Source organism: Lepidochelys kempii, chromosome 7 (assembly GCF_965140285.1).
Source record: "Lepidochelys kempii isolate rLepKem1 chromosome 7, rLepKem1.hap1, whole genome shotgun sequence".
NCBI lineage: Eukaryota > Metazoa > Chordata > Testudines > Cheloniidae > Lepidochelys > Lepidochelys kempii.
Window position 1 is genome coordinate 103,681,028 of NC_136386.1, and position 6,000 is coordinate 103,687,027.

The window sequence follows — 6,000 nt, forward strand, 5'->3', positions numbered from 1 at the left end:
TACATTTTGTATTCTGTGTTATAATTGAAATCAATATATTTGAAAATGTAGAAAACATCTAAAAATATTTAATTAAATTCTGTTCTATTATTAACAGCGCGATTAATCACGATTAATTTTTTTAATCCTGTGATTAATTGCGATTAATTTTTTTAATCGCTTGCTAGCCCTACTTAAAAATATAGTTTTCCTGATTTCAGCGATTCATGGATTCTAAAGCCAGAAGGGACCATTGTGATCATCTAATCTGCCCTCCTGTACAACACAGACCATAGAACTTCTGAATTCCTAGAGAATATCTTTGAGAAAAACATCCAGTCTTGATTTAAATATTGTTGTCAAGGTTCTTTCCCCACTCTGAACTCTAAAGTACAAATGTGGGGACCTGCATGAAAACCTCCTAAGCTTACTTTTAGCAGCTTAGGTTAAAACTTCCCCAGTATACAAACTATTTTACCCTTGGTTTTCCACTGCCATCACCAAACGTTTCTCTGGGTTCCTGAGAAAGCGTTGTTTGGAAACGTCTTTCCCCCCAAAAATCCTCCCAACCGTTTACCCTACTTCTTGGGGAAGATTTGGTAAAAATCCTCACCAATTTGCATAGGTGACCACAGACCCAAACTCTTGGATCTTAGAATAATAAAAAAAGCATTCAGTTCTTGAAAAGAAACATTTTAATAGAAGAAACAGTAAGAAGAATCACCTCTGTAAAATCAGGATGGTAAATACCTTACAGGGTAATTAGATTTAAAACATAGAGAATCCCTCTAGGCAAAACCTTAAGTTACAAAAAAGACACACAGACAGGAATATTCATTCTATTCAACGCTATTTTCTCAGCCATTTAAAGAAATCATAATCTAACACACATCTAGCTAGATTACTTACTAAATTCTAAGACTCCATTCCTGTTCTGTCCCTGGCAAAAGCATCACACAGGCGGACCCAGACCCTTTGTTTTTCTCCCTCCTCCCAGCTTTTGAAAGTATCTTGTCTCCTCATTGGTCATTTTGGTCAGGTGCCAGCGAGGTTACCTTTAGCTTCTTAACCCTTTACAGGTGAAAGGATTTTTCCTCTGGCCAGGAGGGATTTAAAGGTGATTACCCTTCCCTTTATATTTATGACAATTGTCAATGATAGAGAATCTATCATAACCCTTGGTAAATTGTTCCAGTTATTAATTACCCTCACTGTCAAAAATTTACACCTTATTTCCAGTCTGAATTTGTCTAGCTTCAACATCCAGCCATTGGATCATGTTATACCTTTTTCTTCGAGACTGAAGAGTACATTATTAAATATCTAAAAGAAGTCTAGATTCTTTTAGACTGTAATCAAGTCACCCCTTAACCTTCTCTTTGTTAAACTAATTAGAAAGAGCTCTTCGAGACTATCACGGTGTGCAGCATGTTTTCTAATCCTTTAATCATTCTCGTAGCTCTTCTCTGAACTCTCTCCAATTTATTTCCTTGCTCAGTGTCTTGTTTTCATGACATACTGTGTCTAATGTGTAATGTGTTACCAATAATACAGCACTAATGGATAAGTGAACTCTAATTGCTCCCCTATAAAGGATAGAGCTAAACAAGTATTACAAATATTTCAGAAAGATACTGAGACAACATAAGTGAACTTAGACCTATTAAGACTGAAAATCTCATCCACAGCTATAGTGTAGAGCCTTCCCTGACTCTGTTTTCTTTATTACTATTATTTATATTTCCTATAATATAAACCACAATGTTTCCCAACATTCATCCTTCAACATTCAAGCCCCCTATCTACAAAATCTAAATCTTGCTGTGCCAGTGTGTGGTAGCAAGAAGATAGAGAAAGAAGCATTAATATAGAAATGGTGTTATCATGTCTCCTTAGACACTATAAATATAATAGAATCACACTTACTGGCTAAACTAGCCAAATGATTTTTAACAGCTTCTTCTTCGTTCTTACATTAACTGCTGCAATAGAAGCATGGAGCAGGGAAAGAGCTGTCAAAACCCTAGAACAGCCTGAAGATATGGGGCCAGTTCTCTTATTTACACCCAGGTAAATTGAGAGTGACTCTACTGAAGTTAATGGAATTACACTAGTGTAAATCAGATGTGATTGAGAGGAGGAACAAGCCTATGGTTTGAGCACAAGCAAATCCACTATAGGCACAGTGTGAAGGAATATAGGAGAAACAATTTCTAATGTTCTAAAGCAGAGGTGGGCAAACTACGGCCCGCAGGCCACATCTGGCCTGCGGGACCATCCTGCCTGGCCCCTGAGCTCCTGGTCCGGGAGGCTAGCCCTATCCTCTGCTGTGCCCCCTCCCCCACAGCCTCACCTCACCACACCACCGGCGCAATGCTCTGGGCGGGGGGGATGCAGAGCCCGGACTGACCCAGTGCTCTGTGCTGCGCTGCACGGCTGCCTGTCCTGGTGCAGCTGCGCTGCCAGCCACCAGTGCTCCAGGCAGCTCGGTAAGGGGGCAGGGGGCAGTGGGGGTTGGATAGAGGGCAGGGGAGTTTGGGGGGTGGTCAGGGGTGTGGATATGGGTTGGGGCGGTCAGAGGGCGGGGAACAGGGGGGTTCAATGGGGGCAGGAGTCTGGGGGGGCAGTCAGGAAGGAGAGAAGGGATTGGATGGGGTGGGGGGGCAGTTAGGAGCAGAGGGTCTGGGGCAGTCAGGGAGAAGGGATGGTTGGATGGGGCAGGGGTCCCGGGGAGGCAGTCAGGAAGGAGAGGAGGGGTTGGATGGGGCGGCGGGTGGCGGTTAGGAAACGGGGAGCAAGGGGGGTGGATGGGGCAGGGGTCCCCGGGGGGGCAATCAGGAAGGAGAGGGGGGTTGGATGGGGTGATGAGGGGCAGTTAGGGGCAGGGGATCTGGGGGTGGTCAGGGAGAAGGGGTGGTTGGATGGGGCAGGGATCCCGGGGGGCAGTCAGGAAGAGGGGGGGTTAGATGGGGCCACGGGGAGCAGTTAGGGGCAGAGGGTCCGGGGGCGGTCAGGGGACTGAGAGCAGGGGGGGAGGTGGATGCAGCAGGGGTCCCCAGGGGCACAGCCTCCCCTTACCGGCCCTCCATACAATTTCAGAAACCCGATGCAGCTCTCAAGCCAAAAAGTTTGCCTGCCCCTGTCCTAAAGGACTGAGTGGAAAGTCCAACCCCAGCTCCCTTAAAACAAAACAAAACATGATTTAAACTTTAGCAATAAAACTGTAAGAGTGGTCTGGCACAAATTGTATGCACACCCCTTCAAAGTACTAAATGAAAAAATTAATGTCATAATCTGCAACAACAAAATGATAGAAAAGAGACAAATCAACGTACAAAAGGGAAATGCTTGATTCATCACAAATGGTTTTGATTTCTACTTGCTAGTTTGCCTTCCAAAAGATCCCTTGGTAGACTTTATGAAATATAAGAAGCTTCATTCAGACCAATATAATAACAATAAAATAACCCAGCTCATGGATAGGCCTTGACAACATTTGGAAGGAGAGTAGTAAAGAAAGCTAAGCAAAAGAGAACTCAAAGAAAGAGGGTATTGTGTGATACAAAGGATGTCATAAGCTGGTCTAGCTGTGGTGCGCAGCATAAAAATGTCATGGTAAGAAGAAGAGAAAAGGCAAAAGATGATATTCAGATCTCAGGTACTCCAGCGTAACTCTGGAGTAGCTACCTTAAAATCAGTAGAGCCACACCCAAATTACACCAGTTTAATTAAAATCATATAGGTTTTTTCATTTAATTTCTTTGGTTTTAGTTGGAATATGGTCTAAACTTAGATACGATCACCTAACACACCACTATTTTCTTTCTCTCTGTATTTAGTAACATAATAATTCAATAATTTAAAAGACTGATGAAAGATGTACATCCAATATAGAATTCTTATTTACCTGTTACCTTGCATTGTAGTTGTTATAATGTTTGGACCATATTCTGCCATCAGCGAGTCACATATAATTCTCTGTGTGCCAAATCCTGGGCTCCTTAATGCTAACAGCAAACTCTCAAGATTTGATTATTGACTTCAGTGAGAGTTACACAGATGTATTTGAGGACTGAACTGGACCCTTTGTGTACATTTACATCTCTAATTATGAAGGATTTTCCTTTAGAGTATAATTTTAGAATTGAAGGTGTTGGTGCCAAAAATCACCAATTTCACAAGAGGGAGCTTCATGTTGCATAAATTCTGCTATATGAGATGAATAATTTGTTTTTAAAAGTAAATATAGTGCCCATGAAAGGTTTCGTTCCAAAAGGACAAGAAACTGAGGTCCTTTCTGTTTCCACTTTTAACACATACAGCACAGGCAGTGGTAGTAATGTGCCACAACCCTATTTTTCATAGATTACTAGTGATGAGTGTTCGTTGATTATCCTTAGCCTCCAAGACTGGCATTGTCACAAGGGTGCCATCTCTGGGGTGAGTTTTGTAATGAGTATATAACTTAATCATGGGCAGACCAGCTTTGCCAGAGTTGTAGTTTTCTAGTAAATTGAGTGACATTTTAAAGGCAGCTGCAGGCTTTTGTTTTGAATCACAGGTTTAAAAGCAGATGGCATGATATGGACCTATGGATTTTTGGGATGCCAGCCTCAAGTTGCCTAAACAGAAATAATGAGCTAATCAGGACATCCTGAGTCATCCATGGCAGAGTTTGCTTCAAGGACTCACATTGCGTGGTGGAACTACGGACTGGATGGGGAAGCCAATCATTGCCTACTATTGTTAAGTTCTTTTACCATTTCAGCAGGGTTTTTTCTACACTTTTAGCAACATTACCAAGGTACATATTCACAAGAAGTAATGCAATTGTTTGTTATAGCTTTCAACATAGAATGGCAGGCTAATATGTTAACTAAGGAACAAATGTCATACAGTAATGAAAGGATATTGTATTTTGACTATAACTTTAAAACTATGTATCACATAAATTAAGTTTTATGAAGAGCACAATAAAATTTCATTCTGTCAAAATCAATGGTGGAAAACAAGATGTGTTTGTACATTGCAGATCTATTTTAAATAAATTTGCACTAATGAAAAAGAAAATAGGAAAGTAGATTGGGGAAGGTTTAAATTTGTGGTGCATAAAGTATTCTTAAAAGTTACAAATAAATGGGAGAATGTTTAGATAAATCTTTTAAACAGATGGTTAAACAGTAAATAAATCTTCACATACATAAACAAGTGTTGTTGGAGAACAGTCAAAGAAAATTTTCAGATCAAAGATGTGATGTCATCTAAATAAGATAAAGCTGCATCTCCCCATCTGACTCATGGTTATAATAATAGTTATCTCAAAATCACTAAAATCCTATTAATGTTAATTTTCACAGTGTGGATCTCTGTTTATCTGCTCACCTGCACTTAACTTAATTGTTAGATTCATAACTTAATTATGCCATTGTTCATATGGACATTTATAATCTAACTTGAAAACTTTCCCTAAAATTGTTCTAAAAGCAGTGGTGGTTCAAAATATTGTTTACTTCCTTCCTATTCACTTGAACTGGTAAGATGTTGAGTATGATGAAAACGTCCTTACTGGGTGCTGAGTATTTATTTAGGTCCTGATCTTGCAAAAATGTATGCACATGCTTGACTATGCACGATGACATAATCTCACTATTTTAATCACAAGATTTGTGATATTTGATGTCTTTCTTAAAATACCAGCTCTTGGAGTCCTGTTATTTTTTGAAACTCTCAGCTTTTATTTTATTTATTTATTTAAAAAAATAAGTTTCTAGCCCTCATAGTTACAGAGAAAAGCTTGAAAATGTTAACTTTACAGGCTCAAAGCTAGAAGGTAAATAAATACAAGGCCCTTAAATTTATTATTTTTTTAAATCTTGTGATTTATTTTAAGTCAATACCATGATTTTTTTTTGGACCTTACTCATGATTTTTGAACACTTGGATTTGGTGATGCTGGAGTTGTCCCACTGAACTTTATCAGACTACTCACAGTGCATTAAGTTAAGCATGTGCATAAATTCT